The 22268-nt window shown below is 41.2% G+C and overlaps 1 protein-coding gene and 1 long non-coding RNA gene across 13 annotated transcripts in view; one reads left to right on the forward strand and one right to left on the reverse strand.

Annotated features, from left to right (window-relative positions):
• The window catches only part of UBE3A (ubiquitin protein ligase E3A), a 100374-nt gene extending 95193 nt beyond the window's left edge, over positions 1–5181 (reverse strand). For 11 of the 12 annotated variants that reach the window (XM_023190424.3, XM_023190418.3, XM_023190421.3 and 8 more), the window contains exon 1: positions 4646–5181. The gene's annotated coding sequence lies outside the window, so the exon portion shown is untranslated. The remainder of the gene's footprint in view (positions 1–4645) is intronic. The other variant, XM_023190413.3, reaches the window with a different exon arrangement.
• Positions 5182–8131: 2950 nt separating this feature from the next.
• Positions 8132–10796, forward strand: LOC111525104. Its single transcript, XR_002725950.2, has 2 exons — positions 8132–8375; positions 9263–10796. It is a non-coding gene; the product is annotated as an uncharacterized LOC111525104 (long non-coding RNA).
• Positions 10797–22268: the final 11472 nt, after the last annotated feature.

The raw sequence follows: 22268 nt of genomic DNA on the forward strand, positions 1-22268 counted from the left end.
AAAAAAAAAAAAAAAAAAAAGAAAATGCTAACTTTATTTCACTCTCAGATAGGCCTAATAATTAATAAGCTTCTTTTTGAATTCTTATCCATAATGGCATTTACCTGTTACAGATAACTCAGATCAAAGCACTAACCAACATTTTTGAGAGCAAATGAAAACAAAAGCTGGCAAAGAAGCTGTGTATTAATAAGTCATTTCATTAAAAAAAAAAAAAAAACTTGGCCAGGTGTTGTGGTTCATGCCTGTAATCCCAACACACTGTGAAGCTGAGGTAAAAGCCTAGGAGTTCAAGACCAGCCTGGGCAACACAGTGAGACCCTCATCTCTATAAAACATAAATTTTTAATATTATCTTTTTAAAAAGGACTTATTTATATAGCATCTTTAAGTATTTCAAACATTTCATGTTTGGATTATGGAGTATGTTTCTAGAATTAACACTATTTCTACTTAAGGTAATTTTACATCATTTCCTCCATTAGAAGAAATAACAGATCGGTAGATGGCATTTTGTGAAGGCTACCTTCTATTAATAGTGTACAAAACACTCATGTATCTCCAAAAAGGTGGGTGAGTAATCACAAAGCAAGTGTAACTATTCATCCCAAAAGGTAAGACAGAGCATGTGCCAATGTGTGCAGAGTCCTGAACTAGAGACTTGGGTTCTAGTTCTGGTCCTGACACCTGGGTGTCTTTCAGAAAATCATTTTAAAGCTTTCCACTCCAATTTCCTCACGTATAAAATGACTGGAGCAGCTGACCTCATAGACAATCCTACTCAGGTAGCATCTATCAACGTATTACCAGAAGACAGAATGATAATCATGCCCCCCAAAATTAGAGTATTTGAAGTAAAAATTTCAAATTCTTTTTTTTTTTTTTTAATTTTTATTTTTTTTGAGACAGAGTCTCACTCTGTCTCCCAGGCTGGAGTGCAGTGGCCAGATCTCGGCTCACTGCAAACTCTGCCTCCAGGGTTTACGCCATTCTCCTGCCTCAGCCTCCCGAGTAGCTGGGACTACAAGTGCCCGCCACCACACCTGGCTAATTTTTGTATTTTTAGTAGAGACGGGGTTTCACCGTGTTAGCTAGGATGGTCTCGATTTCCTAACCTCGTGATCCGCCCACCTCAGCCTCCCAAAGTGTTGGGATTATAGGCATGAGCCACCGCACCCGGCCAAAAATTTTAAATTCTATATACATACACACACACACACACAAACACACACAAATACTAATACACTACGTGCCAGATACTGGGGTGGTGGGCTGGGACCAAGGCATGAAGTAATAATGCATGTGCTAGAGGGTTGAACTTTTTAAAATGAGTAGAAAAGTAAATTTTCAGAGGAGCAGCTGGTGGGTAGGAGGTATTGAGTTCATAGAACTGCTCTTAGATTGGAAGGGCATGGGAGAATGAAGTTCCATTATGTGATGGGGTTTTACACAAACACACACACATGAATGTGAGAGAGTCACTCAAATATAAGCATTCAAAAAGACAGACATCTTTCTTGTCTTTGTGGCGCCTGTACCTAGCTCAGCTCATAGAAGCCACAGGAGGAGCCTAATCAATGTTAGTTGATCATTTACTGATTTACCAATAACCAATTCATGACTGCTGTAGTGCTGTGGTCTGAATGTGTCCCCCAAAATTCATGTTGAAAGCCTAACCACCAACGTGATAGTATTAACAGGTGGGGCCTTTGGGAGGCTTTGCCCTCATTAATGGAATTAATGCCTCTATAAAAGAGGCCCTATAGAGCCCCCTCTACTCTTCCACTACATGAGGTTATAGTGAAAAGAACAAGGGAAGAGGGCCCTCACTAAGATGTCAAATTTGTCAGTACCTTGATCTTGGACTTCTCAGCCCCCAGAACGGTGAGAAATAAACTTCTGTTGTTTATAAGCCAGCCTGTCTGTGGTGTTTTGTAATAGTAGCCAGAACAGACTAAGACATGTAGTAACACATTCTCTGGTAAACACTAGGAATTCTGGCCTTAAAGAATTCATAGCTAATGAGAAAAGAAATACTATAAAGGATAACATGCTGTATGTACTCCATTATATACAGAGTGCTTCCAGACCACTCAGAAAAACTGGATAGGAAGATTTCTAAGGTAATACTTATTGAGTGCCTGCGTGTTAGGCGTTTTACATACTTTAAGCCTCAGGACTCTGGGGAAGTTTCACCAATCCATTTTACAGATGACAAAACTGTGGCTTACCAAGATTAATAAGGTCAGAATTAAAAGTAGGGTCTAAATCCAAAGACATTACCACTATACATACCAAGATGTCTTGTTACTACATTTTATCCTTACATTTGGCAGTGAGGGGAAAACTCAAAACCAGTCAAAAAAAACTTTTGTACTGAACCAGCATAAAAAGAGCACCTAAGACTTCATCCAGTGTTTTACTGAAAGATCACTTCTAAAAGTTTGTCTTCACCCCGATCTAAAAATTAGAAAACTAACTTTCTTTCAGCAGCTGCATATGTACATAACGTAATGTTTCTACATTTAGACCTATACAATTATAGGTCTAAGCAAAATATGTGTAACATGATTGGAGAACATTAGCAGTCATTTAAGAAAATGGACATTTGGAAACATCATTTTAAGAGCTTGGGATGAAAAACTTTGCTATGACCTACAAATCTGGATCATTCCACTGACTGACACTGAGAGAAACAGTGCATTATCACAGTTTACACAGTAAATGTTTTTGGAGAGGAGAAGTAGGTGATTGAAATAGAAATGATCTGAAGTTTAAGAAATACAACTGATTACACGTTACATGTCAAAGACACTGTAGGTACCCAATAAATACTGCTAAACGGACTGGACAAGTGGGATGAGAACACTTTTTCCCCACACCTGTGACTAGTACGTGTCTTTCTTAGGAAGTTATTTTTTCAGCCATGAAAAAAAAAGGGCAGAATTTAGGACAGATAAAACATAAGTAGCTTATAAATCCTCTGAAAGGAAATCAAAACACAGTATTTTGTATCTCTGTATAAAGTTAAGCTCCTCAGGGACAGGGGCAATGTCCAGAGGATGGTGAGCATACTTAGCAAAGTAATGCAGGTTAATAAATATTGACACAGTAAGACTTGCACAGTTTACATTCTAATTTTGTAAAGATTATGAGTTACCTCTTCATATTCTGTTCTTGTATTTCTCCTGTGCATATTATAAATACACAAACATTGCAAATTATTTCTTGAAGCTATTTCCTTTCATTTTTGGTCCAGACTATTAGCGTTTCTTATTAGGGTTTCTGGTCATCCTTAGGGCTTATCAGTCACATCATTAATATTGTATTCATTTCACTAAAAATGTGGTAAGTTGCTTAGATTTAAAAACAGGATCTAATTTCAAAGCTAGTTCCACTATACATACCAAGACAAAACTTTCTTATCTCTCCTAAATTCTAAATTTCACATGATTTACCAAATCACCTCTTAAGAGTACTTATTGATCAGAAGTGTAAGACAAACACTTTACCCCACTTGTCCAATTTATTCCACAAGATTGATTGGGTATCTTTGTGTCTCTGACAGGTAACTTCCAACAGTTGTATTTCTTAAACTTTAAGTCGTCTCCCAAAAAACTGTAATAATTTGCTGCTTCTCTCAACATTGCAGGCAGTGAAATGATCCAAAATTACGGGTCATATCCATATTCCTTCATGATTGAGGTTAACTATGCACTGCAAACCCCATATGCTATTAGTTTACATTTGCAACAGCACCCCAGCCTCTTAATAATCTCAAACAGATTTTGTACTGTTACTAATTTAGCACATCCATAAAAAGTCATTAAAAAAATTTAGACGCTAAATTCTCTTTCAAGCTTGCCAAGCTTCACCAGTGTATTAAAATTATTTTTAAAATTTCACGGACTAAGGCATTTGGTACATTCAATTCTACCTTTACCAACAAAAGCCTTTACCACTAAGATGAGCAAAGCATCCTTTTCATTTTCTACAGTGAAAAGGGGGAAAAAAAAAAAAGGCCAACTGCTTGCATGCAGGTCTGCATATAACACAGCAGTCTCTGGCAAAGCCAATAACTCACGTTCAACTTCAGAAATCCTGGTGGACGGCAACACATGAGTAATCTGTGCGCACAACCCTTGGGCTTGACATACCACTTCCTCCGCCCTCCCTTCCCATCAATCCACCCCCAAAACCCCAACCCACCAAGCACACGGCTAAATATGTCTTCCCCAAGAGAGCCCAAAACCTCGAAAACGCCGAGAAAGAGCTCCCCTTTGAAGGAAAGGGCCTGCCCTTCCCAGTCTGGGGCCCCGGCTGGCTCGACGAGCCTCTCTCCGAAGAGGCCCAAATCTCGACGCCTCGCACGTCCAGCCCCGCCCCGGGCCCGCTCGCGTCCCCTCGGGGGACAAAACCCTCCCGCCGGCGCTCAGCCAGGACTGACAGTTAAGACTGCAGCAGCCGCGGCCACCAGGGGCCTACTTCTGGCACCAGCCCCTCCGGACCACGCGCCCCCAAACACTCGCCTCGGCGGCGGGGGGCGGGGAAGGGGGATGCCGACCTCGCCACAGCGGGCCCCGAAGGCCGGCCGAGTGACGGAGGGGAGCCAGCGCCGCCTGGCGCAGGCCGCGGCAACACTGACCTGTCGTCGCCCCCGCGCCTGGGCTGCGGCGGCCGCCTCACTGGTCGTCGTCGCCCTCGCCCGCCGCCTCCGCCCGCCACCGCCTCGTTCCCTTTCGCTGCCGCCACCGCCGGGGCTCATGCGGGACCCGCGCTTCCTTATCCGGAAAACGAGGCCGGGAAAGGGGGCGCCGGAGCCGCCGAAATTCCGGCGTTCGTCGCCAGCCGCCGCTGCCTGTCCACACCGGGGGGCTGCGGGGCCCTCCTGCCAGGGGCTACAGGCCGCGAGCTATTCCGAGGAGGAGCCGAAGGAGGCGCCGCCGCCCGCAGCCGAGCGCGCCGGGTCGGCAGAGGTGAAGCGTAAGTAGGCGGCGGATGGCGGGCACCCGGGCTGGCGGATGGCTACGCGGCGGAGGGGTGCGCGAGCGAGCGAAGCCTGGTGTGTCGGGTCCTGCCGAAGGGAAAAGGCCCTGGCGTCTCCTGCAGTCACCCCGAGCCCAGCGCCACCATCTTGGGAGAAACACGGATCTCGCGGCCGCGGCGCAAGACGGGAGGACTGGCTGGGCGGGCCGTGTATCCCGGCAGGCAGCGCGCGCCGCCCGGCCGGGCGAGGGCTCCAGGCCGGGACGCGGGGACGTGGGGCGGGGCCAAGACGCGCGGGAGGGCGCCGCGCTCCGCCCCTCCTTCCCTCGCCGGCTCCGCCTCCCTCCCGCTTGCCGTCGCCGCCGGCGCGCGGGCCATTGGGAAGAGGAGGTGGCCCGCGGCCCCTCGGAGTCCCACCAGGGTCGGTCGCCATCTTGCGACTGGACAGAAAGGGTAATCCCTCCTTTTAGTTTGTGCTATCTGTGACCCGAAAGAATAAACCTGGTACATCCGGGAGCCCTCTGGGCACCCCCCAGGAGGGTGGCAGAGCCCCTTGGTCTACCCAGCCGAGGAGCGCCTCCGACTTTGTTGGGAGACGAATGGCTCCGAAAGTCAGCTGAAACCGCAGGAATAGCCCCCAGCCCCGAGGCGGGGCAGGTGCCTGCCGTTATTAGCTTTTCCACCCCAACCCTTTTCTATCTGGAGCTGTCTTTATAGGTGTTGCAGGGGTGCCCCGGGAGTGCAGGCCAGATTTTAGAGGACCAAGGTCATCTACTTAGGCCTCTTGCCAACACGGGATGTGTCAACTAGTTTACCGGAGACGAAGGTAAAGTCCCGTCTCCTGCAGTTGTTGACGTTCAGTAGGTTGTCGGTTAAGAAAAGTGGCTCCCTGGTTGACCCCAGCTGGGATAGAGGCTAATTTTGATCCCTATGACAGCTGAACCTAGTTCAAGCCATTAAAATTAAAATTAAATCCATTTAAAGTCATATTTAGTACCAGGATCACCATTTTATTTTAAAAGGTGTGTGTGTGTGTGTGTGTATGTATGTATGTGTATATATAGCTTTACAACACTTGCTAGCAAAGCCAAAACAGTATCATTAACAATTCATAGTGTTACGACTAGCAACTTTGTTGATAAGCCCTTGAAGTACCATGTGAGTCGCCATGTCTAGTATTCAGATTTTTTATATCAACAGTCATACATAGCAGTGTATCTTTTTTTAATTTATTTTTGTTTTTAAACTTGGAGATGGAGTCTTGCCATGTCAAGCTCCTGGCCTCAAGTGATCCTCCCACCTCAGCCTCCCAAAGTTCTGGGACTACAGGCATGACCCACAGTGCTCGGCCAACACTATTTTTTAACTGTCAGTCTTAGAAAATCTTTGTTATAGTGTGGGTGTGTGTGTGTATCCCGCCTCACAACTATAATCAACTATCGAAAAAACAACAATAAGCTAGAAGAGTTTAAGTTATTCTAGGACAACTGATGATAAATGATAGTATTAAGCCATATTCTGTTTCAAGATGTTTTAACTCAGCTCGTTATTCACTTTTCATTTCCTCTCATTACACATCCACATTTGGAAACTATTTGCTGTTATATTTCATGGAAAGGACTAGTAAGAAACATAATCTTAATCCCAGATTTGGGAGGCCGAGGCAGGCAGATCACGAGGTCAGGAGTTCGAGACCATCCTGGCTAACACGGTGAAACCCCGTCTCTACTAAAAATACAAAAAGATTAGCCAGGCGTGGTGGCGCCGCCTGTAGTCCCAGCTACTTGGGAGGCTGAGGCAGGAGAATGGCATGAACCTGGGAGGCGGAGCTTGCAGTGAGCCCAGATCACACCACTGCACACCAGCCTGAGCGACAGAGCAAGACTCCGTCCCCCCAAAAAAATCATAATCTTTATAAAAATTTATCTTTGCAAGTTTTCAAAATAGGCAACAAAGAATGCAAATCTTTAGGGACTTTATTGTTAGCCTAATTAAAGCATACCATTTCTACTATAGCATATGGAGATACTTTTAGGTATTCTTCCTTTTAAGTAGAAATTGTCAATAAATGAGGTGTAATTTTATAATGGCCTGGTGTATCAAAGTGTGGCAGAAATCCTTGAGTTCCAGAAAGATTAAAGACCGAAGGGAAATAAGTCTGCTTTTAGCTAGATGTCAGAATGACTATTCATTGCTTTACTGAGATCAAGGAGGATCTTAATTCTTCCTAGGAATCTGGAGTAATTACCTATATCCCTTTTAGTTCATCAATTTTAAATATGTATTCTTATGTGTGACATTAGTATTAGATTTCTTTCAATACCTCACTGTGCTTTTTGCTTTATCCATTTTCAAATTTAGAAATGTTTGCTGATCAAACTTATCAACATAAATATTTTCAGGAATCCTTAAGATACTAGTAGTATTCCACTTCCCTGTATATCTGTTTATATGGAAAAAAAAATTCTCCCATATCAGACCCACGTTTTTTTTTTTTTTTTCAGGTGTGTTTTTCCCAGAAAAACAACTTTTGTATCTACTAAGTGAACAGTGATTTCTTCAGACTTTTCTTGTCAAAATGAGACCCAGTGGTTTCTAATAATTTTCTCATTTCACGTGTACAGTAAAAAGAACAATTTAATTTTATAAACATCTGCATCAATGCCTTGAGCAAACTTTGAGCTAATGTTTACCCAGAACTATTTGTTTGTCATGCGTTGGACTACTTGAACTACTATTTATGTTCCAGACCTTGGGAAACAATAAAAGATGAACAGTCTCTATCCCTGCCCTCAAGAACTTGCAGTTCAAGAGGAAGTCACACCTGTAAGATTGGACACTTTTTCAGAGTAACCCAACACTTCATTGATCATGGGGGATACCTACTAATATGTGTCTGCTAATACTAACAAACTTTTTATTTTATTATTATTATTTTTTTGAGATGGAGTCTCACTCTGTCGCCCACGCTGGAGTGCAGTGGTGCAATCTCGGCTCATTGCAAGCTCCGCCTCCCGGGTTCACGCCATTCTCCTGCCTCAGCCTCCCTAGGAGCTGGGACTACAAGCACCCACCACCAGGCCAGGCTAATTTTTTGTATTTTTAGTAGAGATGGAGTTTCATCGTGTTAGCCGGAATGGTCTCGATCTCCTGACCTCGTGATCCGCCTGCCTCAGCCTCCCAAAGTGCTGGGATTATAGGTGTGAGCCACTGCATCGGGCCAACAAACTTTTTTTTCAAAGGAAACATTTTGCCCTGAATTGCTGGTGAAGTTGTTTTTTGACAGAGCTGTTTTATTGCTGAAGATTTCTTATTGATGCCAGTCATAGCAGATGAATCAAAATGCAAAAACAACTTTTTTTACTGCTCAGCATGCCCCAGGATCAGAAGTAAGTCAAGAGCGTGAAAGAGACAAAATTCAGATATGCTGGGATAGAAGTCACTGTTGCTATTTTTAGGCCACATCCGAATGTTACACACTCAACCTTTGAAAAACGCTAAGCTTTCAATATATGAACAGCTTCCATTATTTAAGAAATACTGTTAAGCAAGCTTAGCTCCATGAAGAACACTCTTCTGGCATATAAAGTGCTCAATAAATGTTAGTGCTTAGTAGTAGTGGTGGTGATGGTGGTTGTGGTGTATGTATCATTGTTTAGTATTGCACACAGCAGGCATGAACTCCTACATACCCCCCCACCCTTATCCCTACAGACCTGTCTAAATTTGCATTCTTTCTGACCTCGAGCCTTAAGGTAGAAGCCATCCTTCTGTCCTTTCTACAGGTAATTTTTATTTCTTGAGGGAAGGGAGATTGAGTCAAGACTCTTACTCCCTTAATCATTCCCTCTCCTGTTCATAAATTCTCCCTCTACTTTGTTCCTTCTATTTAGAAAAACTGTCTATACTTGGATTGCTATTACCTTCCAAATTCCTCTTCAGCTACAGAAATTTAGCAGCTCCCTCCATTTTACTGTATACATTGCTTGTGTCAATTTCACTATGGCCTAATGGCCAAATTGAAAGGTTGCTTCTCAATTTTCACAACATTTGACCTCTCTGCAACCTTCCACACTGCTAACCACTGCCTCCTGGAAACTGCTCCCTTGGTTCTGTCACCTTAACGTTCTCTGCTCTTCTGCCGTGTCTTCAGCCGCTCTTTCTCAGGTCTCCTGTGCAGAATCTTCCCTGCCCATCCTTGGTTCTCTTTGCTACCATGTTATAATCTTTGAACAGTACCATTTACATATACTCTTCTGTCACTTATTTTGGTCAGGAATCAAGCCTGAATCTTGAACACAGACCTCAGTCAGAAGCACCAGACACAGAATCTTCAACCCCTTATTGGAAACCTGTACTGGGTGTTCTACAGGCACCTCAAGCTCAACATGTTTAACATCAAAGCCCTGAGTTTGTTCTGTTTTCCACCATGGACTGAGTTGCGATAACAGTGCAAAGGAGCAGATTTTGGGAGAACAAGCAGGAATTTAGTTTTGGTAATGTTAAATTTGAGATACCTGTTGGGTATCTTGTTGTACAAACTGCTTGCTAGCTGACTCTTATGCATTCTCCTCTTCATTCATGATAATAGAACATCTAGCCAGACACATGGTTGCCTATAATACACCGTAAATGTGGACATATCTCTTAAGTTCTGGCCAGTAGGATGTGAGAAGAAATGATGTATGCAACTTCCAGATCATTTTCTAAAAGGAATTGGGTGTCACTTGCCCTCTCTTTTGTCCTTTTCTGATGAATGTATGTATTAAATAGTTGGAGTAGTAAACTATGTTGGAAGATGCTGCGGTTTGAATGATGGTGTCCCCTTCAAAATTCATGTTGAAACTTAATCCCCGTTGTGATGATATTAGCAGCTGATTAAATCATGAGGGCACTGCCTCATGGATGGATTAGTACCCTTGTGAAAGGACTGGAGGGAACTAGCTTAGGCCTTCTTTGGCCCTTCCATCCCTTTAGCCACACGAGGACACAGCATTCATCCCCTCCAGAGGATATAGCAATAAGGTCCCACCTTGGAAACAGCAGCTCTCACCAGACACTGAACATGCTGGGGGTCTTGATCTTGTACTTCCCAGCCTTTAGAACTGTGAAAAAGTACATTTCTGTTCTTTACAAATTTCCCAGTCTCAGGTATTTTGTTATAGCAGCATAAACAGACTAAGACACTGGGAAACATTCTAGGGATTGCAGAGCAACAAGGTGGGGCTCTGAGGACTTCACTGAGCAAGTCCTATGAACCAGGTCAACTCTGATGTAAGACAACTACCTTCTATGATCTACCATGGTTATTCTAAATCCCTTTAACTGCAGCTGAGCTTGTGTCTTAATATCCAAGCAAAGATATCAGGAGGCAGTTGGATGTGGAAGTCTAGAGTTAGAGAAGAATGAAACCAACTCATCCTACATTCTTTGACTTGATTGGTGACTCTGCCATCTATGGCGGTCCCCAATAATAATAATGGTAGTAATCCTAGATTTCTTCCTCCCTCACTCTCCTGGCAATTAAGAGGCAAAGTTGTATCTCTCCAAAGAATAGGCCTTAGAATTAGTGAAGCAAAGTGGCTGAGAGCACAGGCTCCCAACTTGGCAAGTGCAGAGATTCCAGGCAAGATTGTAAACCCCTTTCTGATTTAGTTTCCTCATCTATAAAATGGAGTTAAGCAAGGCAAAGGGAATAGGGAATGCTACAGGAGTTCTGTCATGCCGAGTGGCCAGGGAAGGTCTTACTGAAAAGAATTCATTTAATCAGAGGCTTGACAGAAGTGAGGAATGAACTGTGGGAATATAAAGGGAAGAACCCTCTAGACAGAGAGGGCCCTGAAGCAGAAAAGTGCCTGGAGTCATCTAGGAACAGCTAGCAAGGCACTGTGGCTAGGGAGAGAGGAGGAGTTGAAGGTGAGCTCAGAGAAGTCACAGTGGGTCATAGCCTGGAGGACTTCGTAGCTTTTCCTAAGAACTTAGGTTTTTGTGCTGAAGGAGGTGGGAAGCCTCTGGAAGGGTTTGAGAGAGTTGTGATAAGATCTATAGAGAAACTCTAGCTACTGTGTGGAGAATGGACAAAGATAGTGCATGTGAAGTGTTTAGTGCCTGACACATGGGAGGTGTTCAGTAAATGGTAATAAGCAATATTATCATCATCATTATCATAACATCCATTTCTTTCTGTATATTTCCACTGCTACTACCTTAATTTAGACCCTTAGTGTTTAGACCCGTAGTGTTTCTGCACTAGACTGTAAGTTCCAGAAGGATAAGGTCATATTACCTCATTCACTATTTTAACCCCAACATTCATAGAGTGCTGGTTCATATTATACTACTTTCCTGCCAAGTGTCCTCATCACAGTATGTTTTCTTAAGAAACATGTATTATCACCTTGCTGCCTTTCTTAACTCTATCAGTGGCTCACCATGGCCTTCTGAATAATGTCTAAACTCCAAAAACAGGGCCCATTGGATGTGGTCCCTGCCTCCATTCCAGCCCCATCTCCCACTTCCCACATGAATATATTGCATAGGCAGTATGACTTACACTTGAGAGTCATTTGGAGCTCTTTTGCATGTAGTTTATTCTACCTTTTAGATAAGTTCAAGCTCCTCCTCTGAGAAGCCTTTCAGATCTACTCAAGCAGGGTCATTGCTTATGCCTCTGTGTGCCTTCTACACACTCGATGTGTGTGCTTAGCACTTCTGTCTTCCCTTAAGCTCCTTGAGAGAGGAAAGCACCCTTGACTTCTTGTGTGCTCAGTATCTATCTCAATGGCTAAAACCCGGTAACTCCTCAAAAAAGGTATGAATGAGTGAATCAGGCTTTGTGAGCGTAAAAGTTAAGAACTGAGACCAGCATGTCTAATAGGAGACCCCTTTACTGAGCTAACATGTAATAAAGTAGTGTATCTTTGACTGTTTCATTTCTCAGCTATGTCAAGTAGAGATACAAGGTGCAGTGGTGCCTGCTTATACAATTCAGTGGGAACAGAAAAATCAGGCAAATGAAATAAATGTAAGAAATCTTAACTTCTTGTCACTTCCAATAAATACGCAACAATAAAGTATTTTAATTAGAACCTCGGTATATGAAGTATAAAATTAAGATATTGAACAAGATGATCTATGAAGTCCTTCTAAAGCTATGACTTTTTCAACCACCAATTTTATTCATTGCCTCTATAGGCAAGACTACGCAAGAAGTTACTGGAGCAAAAACCTGGAAGTCTATCAAATCATGCATTGACCTTGGTCATCCCAATCTCTTTGTGCCTGTCTTAACCCAGCTGGAGAGTAGGTGGAAAAGGGAAGCATTTCATTGAACACCAGCTGCTGCTGCTGCTGATCTGAGCTGTTCTGAATAAAACAGTTCCACTTGAATCAATGAAGCAGCCCTTAGAAATGTTTCCTTCTGACATGTGCATCATTTGAGTTATTTGAAGTCATTCACACTACAATCCATATCTCTAATTCCATTTTAAATACATATACGGACTCTAACAAAATGATTTTTAAATCTAAGGAAATGCATTGATTAAATTAAATCTTAGTATTAAAGATGGTGCAGACATTCGACACTTGCTGTTTTTGTTCAGAATCTCTCAACTCAAAAAAACATCTGATTAGGGAAGAATCGTGAGTATCATTTAAAATTGATACACTATTTTGTTTTAGTACTGCTTGAGGCCCACATACAGAACACAAAATTTTGTTATCAAAATGATAAATGTTACTATGTGGACTCTTCAGCATTGCTTCCAACAAAATTTTGTACTTAAAGCTTAACTTATTAAAACTGTTGGTTTTACTTTTATTTTGTAACATTAAATTAGCATACTACATACGGAAAGACCAATATTTTTAAAGATAGTCATAGATATCATTTATGACAAATATTTTATATTGCTTCTTTTTTTAGGTTACTGGTAAGCATAGTACTGATTGCATCCATATTTCAGTACCTACCACAAAGTTCCTGAAAGGACAGTACATTTCTGCAAATTAAATTTGTGCACTCATCAGGTGCCAGTTAAAATAAATCTCATTAATTCGTACAACAATCTTGAATATTATACACTTTATGGATTAGAAAATTGAGCTTAGAGAAAGTAAGCAACTTGCCCATGTGTTACACCTAAAAACTAGTAGTGCTAGGATCTAAACCCACAGGTGTATGTGTGTGCATGTTTTTGTGTGCGCTCTTATTGTAGCATGTTGCTTTCCTAGAAAACAAAAATTTCAAAAATATATTTTATTGAAATGTTTCCTCAGTCATTCAGTAATCCCTTTTTTCATTGCTTCGTAGCAATCTTATAGTATTCTCAAATTATTGCCCCAGCAGAAAACTCCTTTTTTATACTGTTCCATTCAAGACTGGTCATCTGGGAGTCCCAGCCATCTTCATCTGCATCAATCCTTTCTATCACTCTGTCCTAATTATGTGATACAGAGCCAGCTACTTAATTTATTTCAACCTCAATTTCTTCATTTGTAAAGGGGATAATATTGTGATGAGAAAAGAAATAACATGTTGCTAAGGACTTATTTTGTGCCTTAAGGACTTATTAATAATTGATTAAGCTCAATAAATGATGAATGAATGGACGACGTTGTCTTAGTTTGTGTTTCTCCCGGAAACAGATCTCGAGGCAATGATTTGAGTGCAAGTAATTTATTTGGGAGGGGATCCCTAGAAACACTGGTAAGGAAGTAAGTGAGTTAGGGAAGGGAGGAAGCAAAAAAAAGGGTGTATTATCAATCAAGTGTCCACTTTGGGCAACTGGAGTTTACTTCTGTTGAACTCTGGGAGTCAGTGTAGAACACACACTTCACAATTATCCTGTGCGTGTATAATGTTGTTATCGTCATCTGGCTGGCTTGCCGTGGTTGGGACACAGCAGCTCCAGCTGGTCAGAGAGAGCCCTAAGCAAGAAATGCAGGTGCTGGCAATTGACACTAGGACTGGCATACAATACAGTAGGAAGATCCAGGGCACCAATCGCCAATTGCATTTGCCACACAAACAAATGAACAAACGAGCCAAACTTGGTGAGCTGACTACAGTTCAGGTCTGGCCCTCATGACTGCAGGCTTAGAAGCCAATTTAAGACAGCCCACCAATCAAACTCACCTTTAACAAACTCAAGAGATGGAATTATAAAATCAGAATGCCGCTTTATTGATTTAAATTGAAAAGTACCCATCACAGGGACTGGAATGCTGGAAAGGACTGGTATGCATATGACCAGAGCATTTTTTCCCTGTAAGAGGACACACAGGGTCCACACATAACAGAAGGTTCTTAGGAAGTTTGAAAACTAGACAAAGGGAAGTGACTGAACAGGAATTGAAGGAACTGGACAGTTGGTACCTGATACATTCAACTTCTGTGAAGTATCATTGACAGGGGAATGAGAGTATTTGAAGCTTTTGGGCAAATATCCCCTAGGAAGTTAGAGCCAGCATTTCCTAGTCTGATTCTATCCAGTGTTTTCACAGATGACTAGCCCTTTTTTTTAAGAAATGTCAGGCTTCCATTATATCTTGCAGGCCTGGAAGCCATTTCTTTTTTTAAGTGACTTACAGCAAACTCTGCTTTGGTCCATTTGTGAATAAGCCAAAAGGTTGACACCCAAAGGCAATCATATTTTCCTTTTTTTCCATGTTTCTGTGGTATTTCTCACTATGGGTGCCAAGTGTCAACAGTATTATATTTTATTACCTGATTGTCATTTCCTCACATCTAGAAGTCCTTTTGTCGGAACTTCTTCAGGCCTTTCAAACCTACTAAACCCACTATCTAGCTCTCAGTAGCTTTTCTCCTATTTCTCTCTCTCTTTTTTTTTTTTTTTCCATTTATTTTATATCTATATTTAAGTAGAGATTAGGTTTCCCTATGTTACCCAGACTGGTCTTGAACTCCTGGGCTCAAGTGATTCTCTCACTTCAGCCTCCTAAAGTGCTAAGATTACAGGGATGAGCCCCACACCCAACCTCCCAATTTCTCTTTTATGTCAAATACTTCTCATATGAAACATGCCATAGTTGTTTGTACTTCCGTATTTCTTGGTTGTTTTTTAAACCTAAAGAAAAGTCTAGAGAACAGTATAATCAATACCCATATTTTCTTTAGCTAGATGTCCTGGTAGTTTGTATCTGGCCATATTTGTTCTATCTCTCCATTCATCTGTTGTCTCCAGCTATGGACCCGTTTGTCATAAGTTACAGACTTTGTAACGCTTTAGCTCAGCATGTTTTCCATAAGAACCAGGGCATTCTCATACATAAAACCAAAGACACAAGCAATTTAACCTTGTTCTGGGTTATCAGGGACAGCTTCTTCCTTAGCAGGCCAGTTTTATGATATGGTTCTGGGAAATGTTCTCGGAAATAAAACCTAAAGGCTGTCTTTTCATCCCTTGTGACTAAACTATGATGTTTCCAATTTTTTTTTAAATAAATCTTTTCTTGCTGCACAGGAAAGGGTTAACTCAGCAGTGCTGGATTGGTCAAACCCTGTAGGTTCCAAAAAAAGGCCTGCCTTGGCTCACGCCTATAATCCCAGCACTTTGGGAGGCCGAGGCGGGCGGATCACGAGGTCAGGAGATCGAGACCATCCTGGCTAACACGGTGAAACCCCATCTCTACTAAAAAATACAAAATACTAGCTGGGCGAGGTGGCGGCGCCTGTAGTCCCAGCTACTCGGGAGGCTGAGGCAGGAGAATGGCGTGAACCCGGGAGGCAGAGCTTGCAGTGGACCGTGATCGCGCCACTGCACTCCAGCCTGGGTGACAGAGCGAGACTCTGTCTAACAAAAAAAAAAAGGCCTGCCTTCAGGATTGGTCCTTGACTAGCCCCTGACTAACCTCTGAGACCCTGAAATAGTCTGCCTGATAAGAGAGTTATATATACCTGAGGCTGTGGGTCATGCTGTATCAGTTTGACCAGATAAGTTCATCCTAACAAAGTGATTTATGGTAAATGCCTGTTTTTGGCTTAGGAGCCAGCAGGGAGAGGAGAGGTTTGCAGTGGTGGCTGGAATAGAAGTCACACAGGTACTATATGCCTATGTGACTGACCACTAATACCTGTGAAAACCCTGGACACCAAGGTGAGGGTTATCTTCAAATAATGGCAAAACGTATGAAGTATTGCCAAACAGGAAGCTACTTCGTGTGTGTTACACAGTATTGCAGAGATGATTAAGTGTATCTCCACGTGACTCCAGCAGAGACGATATCTGGAAGCTTGGACCTAATTTCTCCTGGATTTCATCCCATGTACCTTTTCCCTTTGCTGATTTTAATCTGTATCCATTTGCTGTAATAAACTATAACTGTGAGTATAACAGCTTTTCTGAGTCCTCTGTGTCCTTCTGGCAAATACTTGAGCATAAGGGTCATCTAGGATCATCTGACATACCTGCCTAGACTAGTTACTATGGATTCTGTTGTCTCCAACCAAGAAGTATTATTGATACAGAATTGTTGCCAAAAGATCCTTAAAGAAATAGAAATCTGGGACTAGGGTCTGAAGTGGATTTGAAAACAGTAAGTATCTAAGTAGTGCTGACAGTGGGACAGTGGTCCATGGCCCACGGTGACCAAAGAGTTAAATGATCTTTTGTAGTCAGCTGGACTAAAGTGGCTTTTGAAGGAAAGATTTTGATTTAAGAGATTGCGGTTCAAGTCATTAAGAAGGCCAGTCTAACTTAGGAGGTGAAATCTTGCACAAAAGAGCTAGAGTAGAAATCTGCATAGTTTGGCCTATAGGGATCTTTGACAGAGGCGAATCAGTCATGAAGTCCCAAGGACTGAAATAGGTAAGCAGTTTACTGTGTCCTTTTTGATGAGTACAATTCTAGTTCTGAATAAACCAGAGTTTGACTTAAACCACCTCAATGGAGATTCACAGCCCTTGCCAAATCCCAACCCTCAGTCAGCTCATAGACACAGAGTCATGTGAATGAAGGAGAGTCTGGGCACGGTTGAGGATAACCCACCAAGTTCATGCTGTCTGTTCTCCTTCCAGCCCTCCTGAAGGAGCTATGTGGTCATTTGACAGAATGACTGTTCACCTAGGGGAAGGAAATATCCAGGCCCTTCAGGGATTTGGGGGCGCTGCCACTGAGCTAACATGTAGTAGTTCCTGGCAGCCATAAAGACACTCTGGTCCTTCGAGCCTGATAAGGGCTTGTGAACATCAGTTGACATCATTTCTCAATGGGTCCAGTAAGTCCATGAGCCATCCTGTTAATTCTCCGGATCCTGAATGTGAGTTGTAATAAACGTACTTGTTATCTGACAAGATCCTCAATTGTTCCACTGACCCATGGAATGAGGGGCTCTCATGATACAAACCTATGAACCTAGTCCTCTATTCAAAAAAACCAAAAGCAAGACCATGCCTCAAGGGGAATATTAGTGGTTTGGTGCCACCACCAAAAATTGGGAAGATATAGGGGTGTTGAGTTCTACTACCTCTCCCACTTAACTTGTTTGTTTGGCTTGTGCAAACATCAGATGGATATTAGAGAATGACAGTGTGGATTATCTAAGTCTAATCAGGTGGAGATTTCAATGGTAGCTGCTGTTCTTTTCTTTTGTTGAATGCTATCAACTCACAGACTGAAGACTGGTGAATCTTAAGTAGAGTAAAAGAAAACCTCACTGAAGCACACCACAGTCAGACTGCTGAAAACCAAAGATAAGGAGATGACCCTAAATGTAGTCAGAGAAATGAGACACATAACCTTTACAGGACCAACAATAAAACTTAACAGCTGACTTTTTATCAGAAATTACCGGTGCCAGGAGAAAATCGAATGGCATCTCTGAAACATGAAAGAGAAAAAGCAGCCAACCTGACATTTTATACTCAGATAAAATATTCTTCATAAATAAATTTAAAATAGAAATGTTTTAGACAAAAAAAGTTGAAAATAGTCATGGTCAGCAGATTTTTTCTAGAAAACATTTTAAAATAGACTCTTCAGGCTGAAAGAAAGTTATCCCAGATGAAAGCATAAAACTGCAAGAAAGAGAAATAAAGAGCACTGGATTGGATAAATATATCTGAAAAATATAAACAAATAACTTAAAAATAATTATGATGTATTTGAAATACATAACATGCAGAAGTAAAAATACATGCCAGCAATAGCGCAAAGACTGAGGACAGTGAATTGATTACATGTGTTGTAAGGTTCTTGCACCCTCAGGAGGTGGCAAAAACAACTAGCTTAAGGTAGACTGTAGTACATGAGGAGCTTAAGGTAGACTGTAGTACATGAGGAGTTTGTATTGAATCTCTAGCTAATTATTAAAATATTCCACAATAGCTAATAGAGGAGAATAATAGAGTAGCAAAAAAGCTGATTATTCAAAAGAAGGCAGAAGATAAAAAATATGAAATAAAAATAGATGGAGTTAATAGAAAATAAATAGCAAGACTGCAGATATAAATCCATCTATTTTATTGTTATATTGTATATGTATAACTAAATATTTCAATTAAAGACAGATTGTCGCACTGGATACAAAAACAAGACTCAACTATGTGCTGTTGATAAGAAAGGCAGTTTAAATATAAGAACACAGTGAAATGGAGAGTAAAAGGATAGAAGAAGTTACAACATGCAAACAATAGCTATAAGAAAGTTGATTATTATGTAATATCAGGTTAATAGACTTTAAAGCAAGAAAAATCACTAGAAGAACACAAGAACATTTTGTAATAATAAAACTGTCAATTAAACAGAGAAAAATCATAAAATATTCTGTATGTAATATTTCAACTATATGCACCTAATAGCTTCAAAATTTATATTTCAAAATGTAACAATTAGATGAGGAAACATCAAAATCATATAATAATAGTTGGAGATTTTCACACACACCTCAGTATTAGAACAGCAGTCAAAGAATCAACAGGAATATAAAATATTTGAACGTGATTCATAAAGTAATCAAGTTGACTGTGTAAAATACCGCAGTTAACAGTTCCAGATCAGATTTTCTTTTTATTTACACAGGGAACAGTTGCCAAAGTATATTGTATGCTGGCTCCTAATTTAAGTGCTAAAATTTTTTCAAATGATTGATAGCATTTAGGCTGTGTTCTCTGACCACATCACAGTGAATTTAAACTGAAAATCAAGAACAGAAAGGTAAGTAGACAAATCTCCAATAGCTTAGCAATTAAGCAGCACACTTCTAAATAACCCATTGGTAAAAGGATAAGTTACAGCGAATCTTCGAATCCTAGAAAATAGTTTGAATAAAATGATAATGCAGTATATCATATTAAAACCAGTTAAATGCAGCTAAAGAAGTGCTTAGAAGAAAACTAATGGTTTTATATAGAATGAAATTTGAAAATCAGTTATCTAAACCAGGGATCAGCACATTATTTCCTGTAAAGCGTGGGTCCCCAACCCCAGTCATGGCCTGTTGGAAATTGCCGCACAGCAGGAGGTGAGGGCAGGCAAGTGAAGGAAGCTTCATCTGTATTTACAGCTGCTCCCTGTCACTCACATTACTGAGCTCCGCCTCCTGTCAGATCAGTGGCAGCATGACATTCTCATAGGAACACGAACCCTATTGTGAACTGCACATGCAAGGGATCTAGGTTGCACACTCATAAGAATCTAATGCCTGATGATCTGTCACTGTCTCCCATCACCCCCAGATGGAACCATCTAGTTTCAGGAAAACAAGCTCAGGGCTCCCACTGATTCTACATTATGGTGAGCTATATAATTATTTCATTATATGTTACAATGTAATAATAGAAATAAAGTGCACAATAAGTGTAATGCGCTTGAATCGTCCTAAAGCCATCCCTCACCCCCAGGAGGTGGAAAAATTGTCTTCTAGGAAACCAGTCCCTGGTGCCAAAAAGTTTGGGGACTGTTGCTGTAAAGGGCCAGAGAATAAACGTTTTAGGCTTTCTGGGTCATGTGGTCTCTGTCCCAGCTACTCAAGCCTGCCGTTGTAGAGTGAAGGCATACATAGACTTTAAGGTAACAGGTAGGTGGCCCATGAGCTATGGTTTGGGTAATACTTAATTCAGGAACTATGAAGAATGTACATGGTCTTTAGATCTGGTTAAAAAAAGACAAAAAAAAAGCAGTTTATCTGAGCAGCCTAACAGACGTGGGTGAAAACATGAAGTCACACCATAGTATATGCAAGGAAATTATGGAAAACTTTCATCTCTCTGTGATGGTATATCCTTCACGTTTGTGTTTACCTCTTCAGAGAAGCTTTTCCTGGCCTCTACATATCAAAGTAGTATTTCCCCCATGTGCTTTTGCTTCTATTTTTTTCCCCTGGTACATTTTTTCTAGTACTCTCCACTACCTTAAATTATATCAGTAATTTAAAAAAACTTTAATAGAGACAGGGTCTCACTATGTTGTCCAGGGTGGTCTCAAATTCCTGGGCTCAAGCAGTCCTCTCACTTCAGCCTCCTGGGTAGCTGGGACTACAGGCACAGTCCACCTTTCCACCTCATATACTGAATTGAAAGTTCTATGAAAACATAAACTTTTTCTTTTCTGCTACTATACATTTAGCACCCAGAACACTGCCTGGCATAAGGTAGGTGTTCATGATTATTTACTGAATATGTAAATAAATGATACGGAAGAGGACTGTAAGTGAGAAACCCCCAAGTCCTAGAAGTGACACTAAATGATGTGCATGGACAGCTACTTATAGTCACATTCAATCGATCCCTGGAACACATGTGGCAACAGAGGTGAGGCATGATAAGCAAGGCCTGGCAGATCTTTGATTGCTGACATCAAACCTGTGCTGTCAGTTACTTAAGAAATGGAGGACTCCTTCATGCTAGTCAGACATGGCTTTACGAAATGAAAGAAAGAAAAGTGGGACCCACATGGCTTTCCCAGTCAACAAGACATTCACTGAGAATTGTCGATGTAGCACAAGCACAGTTTCTCCAGCTCCTTTGCTGGAATAAACAGGTGAGATCACTGGTGAGGAAGGGCCAGGATGGAGTGATGGATGAGCTTGACTTAATCCTCTGTTTTCCCCAGAGGAGACATTTATGAAAATCAATTCCCTACATTTCTTTCTACTTTTGCCATCTAAGTTTGAATTCCTAAACACTATAGTTGAGTTTTCCTTGTTTTTTTGAACATTATGTAAAAGGAGTCATATAGCATGTATTCTTTTGTGTCCACCTTCTTTCATTCAAAATTATGTTTTTGAGATGTATCCATGTGGTAGCATGGAGCTACAGTGAGTTTATTCTCATTGCTATATAATGCTAATATACTATAATGTATTCTTTCTACTGCTGATGGGCATTTCAGTTTTCTCCTATTTTTGAATATAATGAATAATGCTGCTGGAAAAATTCTTGAAATGAATATAAGCTGCTGCTTTGTGGATCATGAACAAAGGACTCTTCTGCCACAGAAACAGCTTCCTAGGTACTCTAAGCTTCCTTATTGCAGTTCAGTTTTATAACCTTTGATAGCATTTGATTGGCCATATTCTTTCACTAGAAAGTGTGAGTCATCAACACAAAATAATCCACACTTTCTATCTGAGTCCATTTTGTGTTGCTACAAATACCTGAGGCTGGGTAATTTATAGAGAAAAGAGGTCTATTTAACTCAAGATTCTGCAGGCTGTACAGGAAGCAAGGCACTGATATCTGCTCAGCTTTTAGTGAGAGCTTTTGTGCTGTTTCAAACATGACAAAGGTCAAAGGGGAAGTGGGCACGTGTGAAGAGGGACTTTCCTTATTTTTCTATCAATACATGTTTGCTAAGAGGGCACGTGATGAGGACTAGTGGGCTTTCAATTTTTTTTTTTAAATTTAAGATTGTTGAAGTCATTCCCTTGGAAGAAGTACACTAGACTCATCCCTGTTGATTTGTATTAATGGGGTCTAGGCATAGCATAAACCAATGATATCAATCATACATTAAAATCTCGTTGAAGTCGTACAGTTTAAGTTTAGTCCTACTTTAGGTGTTCTCCAACTCCCTTAATAAGGCTGCTAAAAGGCAAAAATAACAGTAAGGACTAACAACAATTTTGAATTGTTAATACCTGGGTGACTCTCCTGGATAGTTTGTTAACATTCAGTTTCCCTGGCTCCGCTTAGAGAGCTTGGATTAATAGGCTTGAAGCAGACCAGGAAATTGCATTTTTAATAAGCACCCAAAGGAGACTTTAATGCAGATGTTCTTTGGACCACACTGTGGCAGAGCTATCAATAAACAATGGCGGGA

This window comes from Piliocolobus tephrosceles, chromosome 6 (assembly GCF_002776525.5).
Source record: "Piliocolobus tephrosceles isolate RC106 chromosome 6, ASM277652v3, whole genome shotgun sequence".
Classification (NCBI taxonomy): Eukaryota; Metazoa; Chordata; class Mammalia; order Primates; family Cercopithecidae; genus Piliocolobus; species Piliocolobus tephrosceles.